Source organism: Adiantum capillus-veneris, unplaced genomic scaffold (assembly GCF_014529385.1).
Source record: "Adiantum capillus-veneris isolate H3 unplaced genomic scaffold, ASM1452938v2 Hic_scaffold_33, whole genome shotgun sequence".
NCBI lineage: Eukaryota > Viridiplantae > Streptophyta > Polypodiopsida > Polypodiales > Pteridaceae > Adiantum > Adiantum capillus-veneris.
Genome location: NW_028221440.1, coordinates 3,119,986 through 3,140,294, shown reverse-complemented (window position 1 = coordinate 3,140,294; position 20,309 = coordinate 3,119,986). Strand labels below are relative to the sequence as shown.

Below are 20,309 nucleotides of genomic sequence, written 5' to 3'. Positions count from 1 at the left end.
CGAAGACCCACACAATGAGGTTATATAACTAATCAACATCGCACTTACATGCGTCATTAACCACTGAGACTGCGAAGCGGGTACTAACAACGTGGGGGAACGCATTTGCTGGGGAAGACTTGAAGTTGCGAAGGCGTGAATCAACATAGCACCAGGTGCGAGTACTGCATGCGATAAACCAATTTGGTCTCTAACTTCTAAAATTGAATATAATAAGGAGAAGCCCCACGATAGAAACATTAGCGACTCGTACAGATTACCTAGCGGTAAGTGCCTGGTTTGGAGGTAGCGAGTAATCAGAAATCCTGTAGTACAGAAAAAAGCAATTGTCATGCTATTTTTGCTGAAATGATCAATTTTATCAACTTTGTAAAATAAATTGATGAGGTTCAACAAAGTTACGAAAAAAAACATCACAAACGAAATATTAACAAATATGTACTCTATGCCTGTATATGTCGTAATTGAGGGAGACCAGTAATTTATTCTTTTAATTTATTACGAATTAATCACTTTAGAGTGGATTATCACCAATAAAGTCGGTGACTTTATTTTCTAAGTAATCAAGGTAGTTTACAATTTGTCTTTTTTTTTTTTATTTCACTATTTCACGTGCCGCTACTCGGATTCGAACCGAGATGCTTTGGCACTGCTTCCTAAGAGCAGCGTGTCTACCTATTTCACCATAGCGGCTTATCAAAATAGAAACAAATACATACTTAATTGTATATTGGTTCGGACCGATAAGTCAACTGTTACATAGTTTGATAAGATGTAACAGAAGTTTTGAAATGCATATAGGTTAAGAAATAAGAAGATTAATCACTTATTTAGTTAGTTCATTTATTAAAAATAAAAAACATCTTAATCTAAACCAGATGGGTAGATATAATCGTGTATATAGATAGATAGATATACGGAATATGGCGCAGTTTGGTAGCGCGCCATCTTGGGGTGATGGAGGTCACAGGTTCAAATCCTGCTATTCCGAACGTAGACGAGCCCTTTCTATCTATAGAAATGTCGTAACATCGTGCATGTTATAACACTGCACAGAGACCCACACTACGGCTTAGTTTAAAGCGAGTGTTACGTGGCTTATGTGTTTGTACATAAATAGGTTAAATTAAACTAACGAGGGAAAATCTTAAAAAAGGAAGGAGTTATAACCCCCCCCTTCTTTTTTTTTCCTTGATTTATTTCTTTCTATTTTCTAAATTTGTGGTATGGAAGTCTAAGAAATTCCCTGTATCTTGCGCTCTCACAATATGCTTTAAGATCGGTCAAATTCTTACATTGACGTGAAATAACATTTAAATACTTATTTGGGATATATCTTTGTTCTAATAGGGAGGTCATTTCATCCTTAAACTCAATATTTCCAAAAATAGATTAACATACACCAATTGCTTGAAGTTGATTGATAAAGGCGATTACGTCACTGATTATCCATACTATAACTGTTATACAAAATATTTTCAAATTTCACCCAATTTTTCTATATTTCCGGGGGGAATAAAAATTGTAGATTATTAATATGTCAAATTTTGTCAGTTCCTGTCAAGGAATTATGCTAATTTTGTGGTTTTTTAACTGTTTGTTCACTCTTCTACATATCTGTCAAACAACTACCCGGGAATATAGAATAGTACTAATTTTTCTGGAAAGGTTTTTTTTCAGTTCCATAATAAAAACTTTTTGAACGTCCGCTTAAAACAGATTGAGCCAAAGAAAAAGATTTCAACGACTTTTCCACTGATTTAATTTTCCAGCTATGATTACGAATTTTCTTCATTGATGCAGAAGTACGTTTCTTCGGAACGGCCATATTCTATTGAGTATTCTTGTAGCTTTTTCTCTTTGCAATTACCAGTTATGTTGATATGTATCAGTAGAATGAATATAATGGATAGAAAAGTGGACAAATAACAAAGAGGGACAGATATCAAATAAAAAAAAAAACTTTGCATCGATGCATCAATCTTTCAAGTATCTTAGTAATTTGACTTACCTATGCAATTATTTGTTAGTTGCATTACTACAATTAAAATGGATGGAATCAATTGCAAATCTAATTATACTTCCTCTGCATCCTCGACTCCCTCACGTTTTTCTTTTGGAAAAAATCTTTTTTATTACCAATTTATCTTCGAAACAGTTATGTAAGATCCGTCCCTTGACAACTGCATTCGCTAGCCACGGAGAACCAATATCTATTTTAGATCCGTCACGAATAAGCAAGACTCGACCCATGGATACTTTTGTGTCAGATCCCCGTGTATTTAAATTTGAGGGAAAATGACGAACATCGTGGAATCTTCCCGGTTGTACTCGTAGTTGTTTTCTCCAATATCAATAATTGCGTATCCACCAATTCTGACTCTCTCTTTCCATTTTTCCATATTTCCTCCCCCCGAGAAAGAAAAAAATTCGTTCACAAAGCGAGTTGATTCGTTTCCAAATTTTACAACTCGAATAAGTATCTCGGTCACGTGCAAATACTGTCAAGTTTTTTGATTGTTGCTTCTTTCATGAAATCAAAATTATTGAGTCTCTTTTCTTTTTTACTCAAAAATCAATTATTTTGTCTGCATACATTCCATCTAGTAATGCTCTTACATTCCCCCCCCCCCCCGTCGGGAAGTAGCAACAAATTAAATTTGGAGTTGACTACGTCTGTGAAACTTTCAAACGAATACGCTTGGATTATTCCTTCGTGTCCATTAATAGCTTCTTGTTGCACTGGATCGTTATCATTCTTTTTTCCAAGAGTTGCAAGGGGTTTCCATCGCCTGTGCGCATTGCTCAACGTTTTTTCATTAGCTATTTCTACGTTTGTGTCACTTGCCATATTTCAGGAACAATTTGTGAAAAACCCGATTCAGCAATATTTATGGATTTGGATACCGAGAAGTACTTTTTGCGTAGAAATAGGCTTTTTAGTCGATTCACTTACTTTAGTAATGTCACTACTGGTTACCACTGTAGGCGTGTTAGTTATGATTTATAGCGATAGTTATATGTGTTATGACCGGGGATATACCAGGTTTTATGCTTATTTGAGTTTGTTTACCGCGTCAATGTTAGGGTCAGTTCTCAGCCCCAACTTAATACAGCTTTACGTGTTTTGGGAGTTAGTTGGAATGTGTTCCTATCTATTAGTAGGTTTTTGGTTTGCTAGGTCAAGTGCCGCAAATGCTTGTCAAAAAGCTTTTGTTACCAACCGCATAGGAGATTTTGGATTACTTTTAGGTATTCTAGGTATTTACTGGACAACTGGTAGTTTCGAGATTTCCGAATTGTGTGATTGATTTGCCAAATTAAAAGAAATTGGATTTTCCAATCCAATCTTGACAAATATCATTGCTTTTTTACTCCTTGCAGGTCCAGTTGCTAAATCTGCTCAATTTCCGCTTCACGTATGGCTGCCAGATGCAATGGAGGGACCCACGCCCATATCGGCCCTTATTCACGCAGCTACTATGGTAGCTGCCGGGATTTTTTTCATTGCCCGAATTTATGGTCTAATTTCTACGCTTCCCTTAGTGATGCAAGCCAGCTCTTGGCTTGGTGGAGCAACGGCTTTGCTGGGTGCCACATTAGCTCTTGCACAAAGAGATCTAAAAAAGGGTCTTGCTTATTCCACCATGTCTCAGTTGGGATATATGGTTTCAGCCCTAGGCATCGGCGCTTACCAATCTGCTCTCTTCCATCTCGTGACGCATGCCTATTCAAAAGCTTTATTATTTCTCGGAGCCGGTTCAGTAATTCACTCAATTGAAAAAGTTGTTGGATATTCACCTAACAGGAGTCAAAACATGTTTTTCATGGGTGGCTTACGTAAGTACATGCCAATTACTGGAACTACTTTTCTTCCGGGTACCCTTTCTCTATCTGGAATACCGCCCTTAGCCTGTTTTTGGTCCAAAGATGAGATTATTCACGAAAGTTGGTTAAGTTCTCTTCCACTTGGAATTCTAGCTTCTGGCACAGCAGGTCTTACGGCGTTTTATATGTTTCGTATCTATCTCCTTACTTTCGAGGGGGATTTTTGCACTATTAAAACGGATTGGGTTGACTTTAACCATTTTGCGCCATTGTCCATAAGTATGTGGGGTGAAACTGAAGGAAATCTTTCACTAAATCAAATTAATCAAAATGTTGCATCGGTACGATTGGGAATAACAAAAAACAAAGGGTTTTCGTCATCATATCTAGCAAACCCAAATGGAATTACTAACGTCCATTACGATCAGAGCTTGCCGAAGCCTAAAGAATCGTCTTCTGCCATGACATTTTCTCTAGTGATGCTTGCAATACCCACTACATTAGTAGGACTACTGGGAATTAATCTCATAGGAGAAACTGCCAATTTTGAATTATCCCCGGAGTGGTTAATTAATCCAGTTCACTTTTTCGAACTTAGTAAATCTTTCAATATTTATATAAAAATATTGCTAAACTCGCGTAGCTCACTTATTTTATCTTTTTTTGGAATATTTTTTTCCTTCATTATTTACAAAAAAAGTTATAAATATTTTTATATTACTAAAAAATTAGTTGGATTTACCAAATTAGTTAGTAAATTTGGGTTGCTTGTTCAATCTTGGTCACTAAATCGGGGTTATATTGATTACTATTATGATATATGCTTTGTGCGTAATCTAAGATCTTTAAGTAAGTCACTTTCAGATTTTGATCGTTACGGAATCGACGGTTTTGTCAACGTAATCGGAGCCTTAAATTTTTTTGGAGGAGAGTTTATACGTTACGGAGAAAATGGTAGGATATCTTATTACTTATTCATAATTATTTTTGGAGCTATTTTATCATCAGTACTAATCTTCATCTTTTTTCCTTTTCCATAAACTGCTACTTTCGTTTCACGAAACTCCAATTCGCGTTCATTTCTCCCGACTATTTTTCATCTTCCCATCTTTCTAATTCTATTTTGCTTCCTCTATTCCCCCTAATTCTAGTCCTCAAAATAACGTGGAGGAAGAATCCCGCAACTATTCTACTACGCCTCCCGGAAGGGGGGAATAGAAACCACTCATTGGTGATTGATCAATACGAATCTTGGGAGGGGCTTGCCAGGTTGATCTTGACCTCGTCTCGGCCGGTTGACCCCCCCCCCCACCCTCCCACGCCCATGATTTGGGGGCCCCTCCATTCGAATGGGATTGCTATCGCCACTACCCCCCCTATAATGAATGGGGGCTAGGGAGTACGCAAAGTTTTTGCAATGGCAAAGAAAGCTTAACTCCTTCCAGATTTGGAATTGGCTTCTGGAAAAAAGGTATTCAAGCAAGTGTGTATGGGACTGAATCCCCTACCATTTTCCCCGGTAGCTCAGCGGTAGAGCGGTCGGCTGTTAACCGATTGGTCGTAGGTTCGAATCCTATCCGGGGAGATCCGTATCTACGTCAAGAATTTCCACTAATACTAATTAGGATTAGGAGAGCTGTATTTCACATCACACATATGCCAAATCAAGTTGGCGTGACCCACCAACCACTGAATGGTTTGCTATCGCGCTATTTTAGGCCTCGACACCAACGAATGGAAACGAGAATATTGGCACGTTCCGTTTCTCCCCCCCCCCACTTGACTAATTTAATTGGCCCATTCCAGTCATTCGATACACCGGATTGATTTAAAGTGGAAATTCTTAGATTTCGACGCCTCAATGAGATCCTTGGAGCTACTTGGGGAGGGTGAGGGGGGGGGGGGAAATCCAAAATCTTATCGAGGATAGTTATTGGGAAGACAAAGAATTGTCTTCGTTCGCATAATTCCTGCGGAATAACCTATATCACTCCTTCCAATCCTACCTCTCAGTGGAGAGACTCCTAATTCCTATAGTAACTGTTCTCCAACTTCTTTTCTTTTTGAAATGCTATAATTAGATTTTCCGTATCAGTAAAAGGAAAATAGAGATCTTCCTCCTACTGAGTGAGTTGGCTTCCAATTCTATGGCTAGAGATCTAAACGGAGTGGGGAGTATCTAGGTGAGGAAACAACAGTTGTTTCATGACATCGAACTTTCATGAAGGAATTGTTTCATTGTTCAATCCAGTGATGCTTTACCAAACCGAAACGGATTGGATAGATATTCATAAGTTTCAAGCAACATATTATAAATAAGAAAATCCCGAAATGGGGAACGGTTCCGTCTCAGCCATTTGTTTCTATGAACCAGAAGCCTAAACCGAAGAAATCGTTCCGGGAAATCCTCCGCTACCGCGTAGCAACCCAAACGAACGGGAGTAAATATCTGCGGATATTGCAGATGTATATCTACGGAAGAGGTTTCCCTGACGTATTCGGAATCTCGCTCCTCCTCTTCCAGAGGAAGATTATTCCGCCGATTGAGAGATGAGTCGGGTTTCAATTTTGGATTCTCTTCGCTATAGAGGAAAAAATCTTTAATTTTATTATTTGACATCTTCTGAAGGCGCTGCCTTCTCATACCGTAAATGGTGTGAAGCCTCCGTGCCAGTTCTTTCGTTGACAACAAGTTGCGGCGCAGGGAAGGAATGTTAGGGTCTGGCTGGAACAGAAGCATGGGGTCCCAGATGAAGCGCCCCCCGAAGAGTCGAGTCATTTCATTCAATCGATCACAATGTGTTTCATACTCATTAGATGAATCGCCAGAGATTCCCAATTCGAGAAATTGCTCACGTAACAACATATTATCCAATCGGTTTCCAATCTTTTAATGGAATTATCTGTTCCATTAGTGACAGATTTCTCGAAGCTGAAAAGATACCCGCTTTTCTCGCGCCACTTACTTCTCTTTCCCCTAATCTTACTGAATTCAAAATCTTGTTGGGGTATGTAATTCTGATTGTAGTAAAGAAGAATTAAGTTATACAAATGGTTGGGTTCGGATAATACCCCATCAATTCGTAAGTCCCGCTTCGCAGGAAACGGAGACGCCAAGCCTTGCGGGACCAAGTAATCTCACGCGATATCTCTGCCGCTGAGTTTCTTAATTCGGGTGACTGTTGCATCTCGAAATCGGTTAGACTACTAATTCTCCCTCTTTTCAGAGATTTGAAGAGCGACTTAGAGAGGTTACACCTGAGCAATACTTGGGTTTTCCAATAGGAAGAGGGGGAGGAAAACTATTACTGCGCCGGCTCTCTCCCCTACAAATTTCGGACGTGGGAAATTATTCGAGAGGTTTTCTAGGACGCCACAAGCTAGGTTTAAGTCATTCTCTACGAGTTTGTCGATAACAATGAAATTATCTTCTTTTCCCCTATCCATTTGGAACGAATCGCGAGCTACTAATTTGGCTATTAGCTCTGGGAGATGCAAAAACATAGTGAATTCATCAATTGTTGATTCGGTTGTTGAAGGTTCCACATACCAGTTAGACAAGTAATAAAATCGCATTTTAACTCGTCACGACCAATAAATGGAAAAGTTGTGAGAGAAATATCTGTCAAACTATTCTTTATTCTGCCATCTTGTAGGAAGAGATTCCCATTCAGAATTAGATTCCATCTCATTGCCCATATCACTAACAGTCGAATGTTGCTATGCAAAGCTAATCCAATTGTGTTGCTACATACAAACTTTCTCCCTTTGGAAGTACCTTTCAATAACGCTTCATTAGCGAGAAGAATTCTCTCTCTTTACTATCTCCGTTGTTGTTGTTCCCACCCAACCATTGAGGAGATTTCTCTCGCTAATGAAGCGTTATGATAGTACTTCCAAGGGAGAAAGTTTGTATGTAGCAACACAATAGGATTAGATTTGCATAGGCAACAATTCGCTGGTTGTGATATGGGCAATCGAGTTGGAATCTAATTTGAATGGGAAATCTTCTTCCACAAGATGGCAGAAGTAAAAGAATAGTTTGACAGATATTTCTCTCACAACTTTTCCTTTATTGGTCGTGATCGAGTTAATAAAGCGATTTTATTACTGTCTAACTGGTGTGGAACCTTCAACAACCGAATCAACAATTGATGAATTCACTATGTTTTTGCATCTCCCAGAGCTAATAGCCAAATTAGTAGCTCGCGATTCGTTCAAATGGATAGGGGAAAAGAAGATAATTTCATTGTTATCGACAAACTCGTAGAGAATGACTTAAACCTAGCTTGTGGCGTCCTAGAAAAACCTCTCGAATAATTTCCCACGTCGGAAATTTGTAGGGGAGAGAGCCGCGCAGTAATAGTTTTCCTCCCCCTCTTCCTATTGGAAAACCCAAGTATTGCTCAGGTGTAACCTCTCTAAGTCGCTCTTCCAAATTCTGAAAAGAGGGAGAATTAGTAGTCTAACCGATTTCGAGATGCAACAGTCACCCGAATTAAGAAACTCAGCGGCAGAGATATCGCGTGAGATTACTTGGTCCCGCAAGGCTTGGCGTCTCCGTTTCCTGCGAAGCGGGACTTACGAATTGATGGGGGTATTATCCGAACCCAACCATTTGTATAACTTAATTCTTCTTTACTACAATCAGAATTACATACCCCAACAAGATTTTGAATTCAGTAAGATTAGGGAAAGAGAAGTAAGTGGCGCGAGAAAAGCGGGTATCTTTTCAGCTTCGAGAAATCTGTCACTAATGGAACAGATAATTCCATTAAAAGATTGGAAAACCGATTGGATAATATGTTGTTACGTGAGCAATTTCTCGAATTGGGAATCTCTGGCGATTCATCTAATGAGTATGAAACACATTGTGATCGATTGAATGAAATGACTCGACTCTTCGGGGGGCGCTTCATCTGGGACCCCATGCTTCTGTTCCAGCCAGACCCTAACATTCCTTCCCTGCGCCGCAACTTGTTGTCAACGAAAGAACTGGCACGGAGGCTTCACACCATTTACGGTATGAGAAGGCAGCGCCTTCAGAAGATGTCAAATAATAAAATTAAAGATTTTTTCCTCTATAGCGAAGAGAATCCAAAATTGAAACCCGACTCATCTCTCAATCGGCGGAATAATCTTCCTCTGGAAGAGGAGGAGCGAGATTCCGAATACGTCAGGGAAACCTCTTCCGTAGATATACATCTGCAATATCCGCAGATATTTACTCCCGTTCGTTTGGGTTGCTACGCGGTAGCGGAGGATTTCCCGGAACGATTTCTTCGGTTTAGGCTTCTGGTTCATAGAAACAAATGGCTGAGACGGAACCGTTCCCCATTTCGGGATTTTCTTATTTATAATATGTTGCTTGAAACTTATGAATATCTATCCAATCCGTTTCGGTTTGGTAAAGCATCACTGGATTGAACAATGAAACAATTCCTTCATGAAAGTTCGATGTCATGAAACAACTGTTGTTTCCTCACCTAGATACTCCCCACTCCGTTTAGATCTCTAGCCATAGAATTGGAAGCCAACTCACTCAGTAGGAGGAAGATCTCTATTTTCCTTTTACTGATACGGAAAATCTAATTATAGCATTTCAAAAAGAAAAGAAGTTGGAGAACAGTTACTATAGGAATTAGGAGTCTCTCCACTGAGAGGTAGGATTGGAAGGAGTGATATAGGTTATTCCGCAGGAATTATGCGAACGAAGACAATTCTTTGTCTTCCCAATAACTATCCTCGATAAGATTTTGGATTTCCCCCCCCCCTCACCCTCCCCAAGTAGCTCCAAGGATCTCATTGAGGCGTCGAAATCTAAGAATTTCCACTTTAAATCAATCCGGTGTATCGAATGACTGGAATGGGCCAATTAAATTAGTCAAGTGGGGGGGGGGGGGAGAACGGAACGTGCCAATATTCTCGTTTCCATTCGTTGGTGTCGAGGCCTAAAATAGCGCGATAGCAAACCATTCAGTGGTTGGTGGGTCACGCCAACTTGATTTGGCATATGTGTGATGTGAAATACAGCTCTCCTAATCCTAATTAGTATTAGTGGAAATTCTTGACGTAGATACGGATCTCCCCGGATAGGATTCGAACCTACGACCAATCGGTTAACAGCCGACCGCTCTACCGCTGAGCTACCGGGGAAAATGGTAGGGGATTCAGTCCCATACACACTTGCTTGAATACCTTTTTCCAGAAGCCAATTCCAAATCTGGAAGGAGTTAAGCTTTCTTTGCCATTGCAAAAACTTTGCGTACTCCCTAGCCCCCATTCATTATAGGGGGGGGTAGTGGCGATAGCAATCCCATTCGAATGGAGGGGCCCCAAATCATGGGCGTGGGAGGGTGGGGGGGGGGGGTCAACCGGCCGAGACGAGGTCAAGATCAACCTGGCAAGCCCCTCCCAAGATTCGTATTGATCAATCACCAATGAGTGGTTTCTATTCCCCCCTTCCGGGAGGCGTAGTAGAATAGTTGCGGGATTCTTCCTCCACGTTATTTTGAGGACTAGAATTAGGGGGAATAGAGGAAGCAAAATAGAATTAGAAAGATGGGGAAGATGAAAAATAGTCGGGAGAAATGAACGCGAATTGGAGTTTCGTGAAACGAAAGTAGCAGTTTATGGAAAAGGAAAAAAGATGAAGATTAGTACTGATGATAAAATAGCTCCAAAAATAATTATGAATAAGTAATAAGATATCCTACCATTTTCTCCGTAACGTATAAACTCTCCTCCAAAAAAATTTAAGGCTCCGATTACGTTGACAAAACCGTCGATTCCGTAACGATCAAAATCTGAAAGTGACTTACTTAAAGATCTTAGATTACGCACAAAGCATATATCATAATAGTAATCAATATAACCCCGATTTAGTGACCAAGATTGAACAAGCAACCCAAATTTACTAACTAATTGGTAAATCCAACTAATTTTTTAGTAATATAAAAATATTTATAACTTTTTTTGTAAATAATGAAGGAAAAAAATATTCCAAAAAAAGATAAAATAAGTGAGCTACGCGAGTTTAGCAATATTTTTATATAAATATTGAAAGATTTACTAAGTTCGAAAAAGTGAACTGGATTAATTAACCACTCCGGGGATAATTCAAAATTGGCAGTTTCTCCTATGAGATTAATTCCCAGTAGTCCTACTAATGTAGTGGGTATTGCAAGCATCACTAGAGAAAATGTCATGGCAGAAGACGATTCTTTAGGCTTCGGCAAGCTCTGATCGTAATGGACGTTAGTAATTCCATTTGGGTTTGCTAGATATGATGACGAAAACCCTTTGTTTTTTGTTATTCCCAATCGTACCGATGCAACATTTTGATTAATTTGATTTAGTGAAAGATTTCCTTCAGTTTCACCCCACATACTTATGGACAATGGCGCAAAATGGTTAAAGTCAACCCAATCCGTTTTAATAGTGCAAAAATCCCCCTCGAAAGTAAGGAGATAGATACGAAACATATAAAACGCCGTAAGACCTGCTGTGCCAGAAGCTAGAATTCCAAGTGGAAGAGAACTTAACCAACTTTCGTGAATAATCTCATCTTTGGACCAAAAACAGGCTAAGGGCGGTATTCCAGATAGAGAAAGGGTACCGGAAGAAAAGTAGTTCCAGTAATTGGCATGTACTTACGTAAGCCACCCATGAAAAACATGTTTTGACTCCTGTTAGGTGAATATCCAACAACTTTTTCAATTGAGTGAATTACTGAACCGGCTCCGAGAAATAATAAAGCTTTTGAATAGGCATGCGTCACGAGATGGAAGAGAGCAGATTGGTAAGCGCCGATGCCTAGGGCTGAAACCATATATCCCAACTGAGACATGGTGGAATAAGCAAGACCCTTTTTTAGATCTCTTTGTGCAAGAGCTAATGTGGCACCCAGCAAAGCCGTTGCTCCACCAAGCCAAGAGCTGGCTTGCATCACTAAGGGAAGCGTAGAAATTAGACCATAAATTCGGGCAATGAAAAAAATCCCGGCAGCTACCATAGTAGCTGCGTGAATAAGGGCCGATATGGGCGTGGGTCCCTCCATTGCATCTGGCAGCCATACGTGAAGCGGAAATTGAGCAGATTTAGCAACTGGACCTGCAAGGAGTAAAAAAGCAATGATATTTGTCAAGATTGGATTGGAAAATCCAATTTCTTTTAATTTGGCAAATCAATCACACAATTCGGAAATCTCGAAACTACCAGTTGTCCAGTAAATACCTAGAATACCTAAAAGTAATCCAAAATCTCCTATGCGGTTGGTAACAAAAGCTTTTTGACAAGCATTTGCGGCACTTGACCTAGCAAACCAAAAACCTACTAATAGATAGGAACACATTCCAACTAACTCCCAAAACACGTAAAGCTGTATTAAGTTGGGGCTGAGAACTGACCCTAACATTGACGCGGTAAACAAACTCAAATAAGCATAAAACCTGGTATATCCCCGGTCATAACACATATAACTATCGCTATAAATCATAACTAACACGCCTACAGTGGTAACCAGTAGTGACATTACTAAAGTAAGTGAATCGACTAAAAAGCCTATTTCTACGCAAAAAGTACTTCTCGGTATCCAAATCCATAAATATTGCTGAATCGGGTTTTTCACAAATTGTTCCTGAAATATGGCAAGTGACACAAACGTAGAAATAGCTAATGAAAAAACGTTGAGCAATGCGCACAGGCGATGGAAACCCCTTGCAACTCTTGGAAAAAAGAATGATAACGATCCAGTGCAACAAGAAGCTATTAATGGACACGAAGGAATAATCCAAGCGTATTCGTTTGAAAGTTTCACAGACGTAGTCAACTCCAAATTTAATTTGTTGCTACTTCCCGACGGGGGGGGGGGGGGAAGTGTAAGAGCATTACTAGATGGAATGTATGCAGACAAAATAATTGATTTTTGAGTAAAAAAGAAAAAGAGACTCAATAATTTTGATTTCATGAAAGAAGCAACAATCAAAAAACTTGACAGTATTTGCACGTGACCGAGATACTTATTCGAGTTGTAAAATTTGGAAACGAATCAACTCGCTTTGTGAACGAATTTTTTTCTTTCTCGGGGGGAGGAAATATGGAAAAATGGAAAGAGAGAGTCAGAATTGGTGGATACGCAATTATTGATATTGGAGGAAAACAACTACGAGTACAACCGGGAAGATTCCACGATGTTCGTCATTTTCCCTCAAATTTAAATACACGGGGATCTGACACAAAAGTATCCATGGGTCGAGTCTTGCTTATTCGTGACGGATCTAAAATAGATATTGGTTCTCCGTGGCTAGCGAATGCAGTTGTCAAGGGACGGATCTTACATAACTGTTTCGAAGATAAATTGGTAATAAAAAAGATTTTTTCCAAAAGAAAAACGTGAGGGAGTCGAGGATGCAGAGGAAGTATAATTAGATTTGCAATTGATTCCATCCATTTTAATTGTAGTAATGCAACTAACAAATAATTGCATAGGTAAGTCAAATTACTAAGATACTTGAAAGATTGATGCATCGATGCAAAGTTTTTTTTTTATTTGATATCTGTCCCTCTTTGTTATTTGTCCACTTTTCTATCCATTATATTCATTCTACTGATACATATCAACATAACTGGTAATTGCAAAGAGAAAAAGCTACAAGAATACTCAATAGAATATGGCCGTTCCGAAGAAACGTACTTCTGCATCAATGAAGAAAATTCGTAATCATAGCTGGAAAATTAAATCAGTGGAAAAGTCGTTGAAATCTTTTTCTTTGGCTCAATCTGTTTTAAGCGGACGTTCAAAAAGTTTTTATTATGGAACTGAAAAAAAACCTTTCCAGAAAAATTAGTACTATTCTATATTCCCGGGTAGTTGTTTGACAGATATGTAGAAGAGTGAACAAACAGTTAAAAAAACCACAAAATTAGCATAATTCCTTGACAGGAACTGACAAAATTTGACATATTAATAATCTACAATTTTTATTCCCCGGAAATATAGAAAAATTGGGTGAAATTTGAAAATATTTTGTATAACAGTTATAGTATGGATAATCAGTGACGTAATCGCCTTTATCAATCAACTTCAAGCAATTGGTGTATGTTAATCTATTTTTGGAAATATTGAGTTTAAGGATGAAATGACCTCCCTATTAGAACAAAGATATATCCCAAATAAGTATTTAAATGTTATTTCACGTCAATGTAAGAATTTGACCGATCTTAAAGCATATTGTGAGAGCGCAAGATACAGGGAATTTCTTAGACTTCCATACCACAAATTTAGAAAATAGAAAGAAATAAATCAAGGAAAAAAAAAGAAGGGGGGGGGTTATAACTCCTTCCTTTTTTAAGATTTTCCCTCGTTAGTTTAATTTAACCTATTTATGTACAAACACATAAGCCACGTAACACTCGCTTTAAACTAAGCCGTAGTGTGGGTCTCTGTGCAGTGTTATAACATGCACGATGTTACGACATTTCTATAGATAGAAAGGGCTCGTCTACGTTCGGAATAGCAGGATTTGAACCTGTGACCTCCATCACCCCAAGATGGCGCGCTACCAAACTGCGCCATATTCCGTATATCTATCTATCTATATACACGATTATATCTACCCATCTGGTTTAGATTAAGATGTTTTTTATTTTTAATAAATGAACTAACTAAATAAGTGATTAATCTTCTTATTTCTTAACCTATATGCATTTCAAAACTTCTGTTACATCTTATCAAACTATGTAACAGTTGACTTATCGGTCCGAACCAATATACAATTAAGTATGTATTTGTTTCTATTTTGATAAGCCGCTATGGTGAAATAGGTAGACACGCTGCTCTTAGGAAGCAGTGCCAAAGCATCTCGGTTCGAATCCGAGTAGCGGCACGTGAAATAGTGAAATAAAAAAAAAAAAGACAAATTGTAAACTACCTTGATTACTTAGAAAATAAAGTCACCGACTTTATTGGTGATAATCCACTCTAAAGTGATTAATTCGTAATAAATTAAAAGAATAAATTACTGGTCTCCCTCAATTACGACATATACAGGCATAGAGTACATATTTGTTAATATTTCGTTTGTGATGTTTTTTTTCGTAACTTTGTTGAACCTCATCAATTTATTTTACAAAGTTGATAAAATTGATCATTTCAGCAAAAATAGCATGACAATTGCTTTTTTCTGTACTACAGGATTTCTGATTACTCGCTACCTCCAAACCAGGCACTTACCGCTAGGTAATCTGTACGAGTCGCTAATGTTTCTATCGTGGGGCTTCTCCTTATTATATTCAATTTTAGAAGTTAGAGACCAAATTGGTTTATCGCATGCAGTACTCGCACCTGGTGCTATGTTGATTCACGCCTTCGCAACTTCAAGTCTTCCCCAGCAAATGCGTTCCCCCACGTTGTTAGTACCCGCTTCGCAGTCTCAGTGGTTAATGACGCATGTAAGTGCGATGTTGATTAGTTATATAACCTCATTGTGTGGGTCTTCGCTAGCAATAACTTTATTAAGTTTATTCTACGGCAAGGTAGGTAGTGTAACTTTGGAACACAAGTTTGAAAAACAATCTTTCTTTTTTTTGATGAACCCTCGTAAGAATCTGTGGAAACAAACCGGTGCAGAAAACTATTCCTACTTCCTCATCTCCAACTCACGGAAGTGCCAATTGATTAATTGCTTGGATAAGTGGGCTTGCCAAACAATAAGTTTGGGGTTTTCTCTGTTGACTATTGGTATACTTTCTGGCGCAGTGTGGGCTAATGAAGCTCGGGGATCTTACTGGAGTTGGGACCAAAAGAGACTTGGGCGTTGGTTAACTCGGTTAGTATATGCTACTTACCTTCATACAAAGGTGGATAAGAGAAAGATGGGGGAGGGACCGGCCACGACAGCATCTATGGGATTTTTCTTAGTTTGGATTTGTTTCTTGGGAGTCAATTTATTAGGAGTTGGATTGCATAATTACGGATGGTTAGCGTAAAGACCAGAAGGTTAATTTTGGCAAATTGAAGGAAAATAAAAAGGAAGGGGGAGATTAAAAAAAAAGTGGTTTGAAAAAAAAAAAAATTAATTGACAAAAATTTTAACTACATTGAGAAATTGGGGGAGCAGCAGGGTAGCAAAATAACTCCAAAAACCTAAAAGGAGAAACAGGAACAGACTTGCTAGTAAATAGATGTATTTTCCAAATGTCTGTTTCTGCCTCTCCATTTCCTGCAGATAAAAACAATTACAAAATTGCAGCTATTTCGTGTACAGTATGAATCTATTATATTAGCCTTCCAAGAAACTCTTTTCTTTATCCCATGCTTCTATGCCATAGAGGTGGTGTACAAATAAGCTTATTTGTTTGTACTAAATTCTCTAGGTACTCATTTTTTAGCTCAGAACGTTGAGTCATGTAAGTGGGAGGGAAGGGATTTCAGTACTCCCAATAGATAAAATCAAATTTGGGTATAAACCGATACCTAGTATTGGTAGGAGAAAACAAATTAGAATAAATAATTCTCTTGGACCAGGATCAATTGAGTAAGGATTTGATTTGTCAAAAAACCTGTAACCATAAAATAGTTGGCGTAACATTGATAGTAAGTAGATGGGAGTTAATACCGTACCAATTCCCTCTAGCACCGTAATTCCCGCCTTAAAGGCAAAAGAATATTGATTAGAAGTAACAACTCCCAAAAAAACTAGCAATTCCGACACGAAACCACTCATTCCCGGTAATGCAAGAGAAGCCAACGAAAGGGTGCTAAACATGGTAAATAATTTAGGCATTGAAATAGCAGCCCCTCCCAATTGATCTAGTAGATAAGTTCGAGTTCTGTCGTAACAGGTACCTGCGAGGAAAAATAAGGCAGCTCCAATCAAACCGTGGGAAATCATTTGTAATATAGCTCCATTAATACCTGTCTCTGTAAAAGAACCGATTCCGATGGTTACAAAACCCATATGAGAAATGGAAGAATAAGCTATTCTTCTTTTAAATTGCGCTGACTCATTGAAATTAAGGAGGCGTATATAATTTGAATCGCTCCAAATAACATCATCCACGATCCAAGTAAAAAATGTGCATGAGTTAATAATTCCAAATTAATTCGAATAAGTCCGTATCCACCCATTTTTAACAGCACTCCGGCTAATAACATACATGTGCTGTAGTGTGCCTCCCCATGAGTATCTGGTAACCAGGTATGGAAGGGAAAGATAGGCAATTTCACGGCATAAGCCACCAAGAAACCTACGTAGATTAGTACTTCTAACGAAAGGGGATATGATTTATGTATCAAATCCTGAATATTAAAAGAAGGAACCTCGCTACCATAAAAACTCATAGTCAAAGCCGCCACCAATAAAAATATTGAGCCACCAGCTGTGTATAGGACAAATTTCGTGGCTGAGTATAAACGTCTTTTTCCGCCCCATAAACATAGTAGTAAATAGACTGGAATGAGTTCTATTTCCCACATAAAGAAAAAAAGCAAAATGTCTCGGGAAACAAATAATCCAATTTGGCCGCCATACATAATCAGCATTAAAAAGTAAAATAGCCGTGTATTACGAGTGATAGGCCAAGCCGATAAGGTTGCCAGAGTAGTTGCAAAACCCGTCAATATGACAAGACCGAGGGAAAGCCCGTCGATTCCTAATGACCAGTGAAGATGGATATTGTTTATCCAGTTAAAGGTTTCCAACAACTGGATTGACTGATAATCGATTCGAAAATGACAATAAAATATGTAAGTAATTGGTAAAAATTCCAATATGCAAATACCCAGAGTATACCATCGAGTGACTCTGTTTCCATTACGAGGCAGGATTGGAATCATCAGACCAGCAAAAATTGGGAGGGAAACGATTACCGTTAACCGAGGTACATTACTAATCATGAATTAAAAAAGAAATAATTTTTAATAGAGACTGTGTAAGCCAAATGAGATGACTCATACCCAACTTTGGAAGTCGGAAGTTTTGGGTATGAGTTGAAATGAATGATTTAGGGATTAACTTTTCAGTCCTACCTATTAATAAGCTAGACCCATACTACGGGTAGTTTCAGCCCCCAAGTAGACACGTACACTCAGAAAATCTGTTGGACAGGCAGATTCACATCTCTTACATCCCACACAATCTTCTGTTCTGGGAGCAGAAGCTATTTGATTTGCCTTGCATCCATCCCACGGTATCATTTCTAGCACATCTGTAGGGCATGCTCTTACACACTGGGTACAACCAATACATGTATCATAGATTTTCACTGAATGTGCCATTGAGTCTGTTTACTCCTCTTAAATCAATATGGTGAATTCCTAGTAGTTACTTGAAAAAAAGAAAATCTATTTTCCCCCCCATAGCCGAATACTCCCGATAAGCTCTTTTCATCACTTTCAAAATCTATCCAATTAAGTTTTATTTTGTAAAAATTTCTCTTTTTTTTTTCTACTCGGGGGATAAGCTATATATTGAAGTTATGGTAAACTAAAAAAGGTGTTAGTTAGCAGATATAATTGGAAGAAAGTATCAAACTAATTTGTTGAGGTGAAAATATTGCCGCCGAGGGAAAATTCAACAACTAGGTGTTTAAAACTGTATAACCTATCAATCAATCACCATTTTAACAAATTCGATTGATCGATACGAGTAGATCTCCTGTTTCGATGTATAGAAAGGGCAATAGCTAACCCGGTAGCAGCTTCAGCAGCTGCAACGGCTATTACAAATAATGTAAATATTTCCCCAGTCTCTCGGTTGTCAAAAAGATTTGAAAGTGTAATGAAATTTAAAGTAATCGCGTTAAAGATTAGCTCTAGACTCATCAGTGCCCTAACCATATTTCTACTCGTAATTAGACCGAAAAAACCTACACATAAAAGATAAGCACTCAGAATTAGTCCTTGTTCAAACGTGATCTATTAAATTTCTCCTCGAACATTTTGATGAGTCAATCTATCTTTTTTTTTTTTTCCCGGGGCTTCGATATAAATTTCTATTTAAATAATTCTCCGTCGGTTAGAAAAATGTAGAATTTTTGTAGGGTGCTGAAGCAGCTGATTTCTTATTGACAATAAATGCATCTTCATTGCGTGCTAGATTAATTGCTCCCACTAAAGCAGCTAGGAGAAGTATCGAGAGAAGTTCGAATGGTATTACGAATTCTCCCAATAATTTATATCCAAGTTGTTGGACATTACTTCCGAGTGTGCCTGATGTAGAAATTCCCGATTGAGGAATGAGACTTAAGTCAAACCATTTAGTATTGTGAATCACAAAAGATAATGTTGAAAAAAGGATTGTGCAAGTCCCTGCAGTAATGATATAGCCTATGCCACGGGCAGTAGTCTCAGAACCTGCCGGTTCATCAGTAATCGTGACGGCAAATACGGTTAAAACATTTATGGCTCCTACATAAACTGGCAACTGCGCAGCAGCTACGAAATCTGCATTCGAAACAAAGTATAATAAAGATATACAAGTGAAAACCGACCCCGGAGAAAAAGCGGAATTAACTGTATTGACAAGTGATACTGCGCCTAAACTTCCCAGCAGGATACCCAATTCTACCGGTGCTAAAACAAAATCGTGAATTAATTCTGAGATATTCGTTAGACACAATTACTTAAGTGTTTCAGCTGAATTTTTTCATAGTGAATACTTAATTTTCCTTTTTTTTTTTTATTTTTAATCTTTATTCGACAGTTTTTGAGCAGACAGATTATCCAAAAAATTATTTGAGCAGGTAATTTGTGTGGCAAATTATGACTTGGGTGCCAAGTTTTCTTGTTCTCAAGATTTATCCTAAAAGAATTTCTTGAATTCAAAACTAATTGAATTGAAACATCTTCAGAGGCGGGAGGAGGTAAACGCCCCAAAGCCGTTTGATCAAAATTGAGTTCATGACGATTGTAACTGGAAAGTTCATACTCTTCGGTCATCGACAGACAATTTGTTGGGCAGTACTCAACGCAGTTCCCACAGAATATGCAAACTCCAAAATCAATGCTATAGTTTTTCAATTTTTTTTTTTCACATCTTTCAGGAATATCCAATCGACAACTGGGAGATTGATCGGGCATACGCGAACGCGTACTTCGCAGGCAATACATTTATCAAATTCGAAATGGATACGTCCACGAAATCGTTCGGATGGTAATTTTTTTTCATATGGATACTGAACAGTTATGGGTAAACGATTCGAATGATCCAAGGTAACTGCAAATCCTTGACCAATGTAGTTTGCGGCTTCGAGAACTTGTTGACCATAATTTTGAAACTTAATTATTGCCAAAAACATAAAATTGATAAATCCAATTTCAAATTTACTTTTCGATACACATTTTCATGTGACAGGGGAGGACAGGTAATGCGTTTGTTTCCATACATTAAATTCAATAGTTTTAACTTGAACTGAAAATGAGGCGGATGCGTCAACTTATGAGTAATATTCGAAACGAAGCTGTCAGCAACGAATTTCCC

General features: G+C 38.3%; 4 non-coding genes and 1 pseudogene across 4 annotated transcripts; 2 read left to right on the top strand and 3 right to left on the bottom strand.

The window, feature by feature from the left end:
* The first annotated feature begins 917 nt into the window (after nucleotides 1-917).
* Nucleotides 918-991, top strand: TRNAP-GGG (transfer RNA proline (anticodon GGG)). The gene has a single exon. It is a non-coding gene; the product is annotated as a tRNA-Pro (tRNA).
* A 4,350-nt stretch (nucleotides 992-5,341) lies between these two features.
* Nucleotides 5,342-5,413, top strand: TRNAN-GUU (transfer RNA asparagine (anticodon GUU)). Its single transcript has one exon. It is a non-coding gene; the product is annotated as a tRNA-Asn (tRNA).
* Nucleotides 5,414-9,912: 4,499 nt separating this feature from the next.
* TRNAN-GUU (transfer RNA asparagine (anticodon GUU)) lies at nucleotides 9,913-9,984 on the bottom strand. The gene has a single exon. It is a non-coding gene; the product is annotated as a tRNA-Asn (tRNA).
* Nucleotides 9,985-14,336: 4,352 nt separating this feature from the next.
* Nucleotides 14,337-14,410, bottom strand: TRNAP-GGG (transfer RNA proline (anticodon GGG)). The gene has a single exon. It is a non-coding gene; the product is annotated as a tRNA-Pro (tRNA).
* A 4,254-nt stretch (nucleotides 14,411-18,664) lies between these two features.
* LOC147417003 (uncharacterized) lies at nucleotides 18,665-20,137 on the bottom strand (annotated as a pseudogene).
* Between the last annotated feature and the right edge of the window lie 172 nt (nucleotides 20,138-20,309).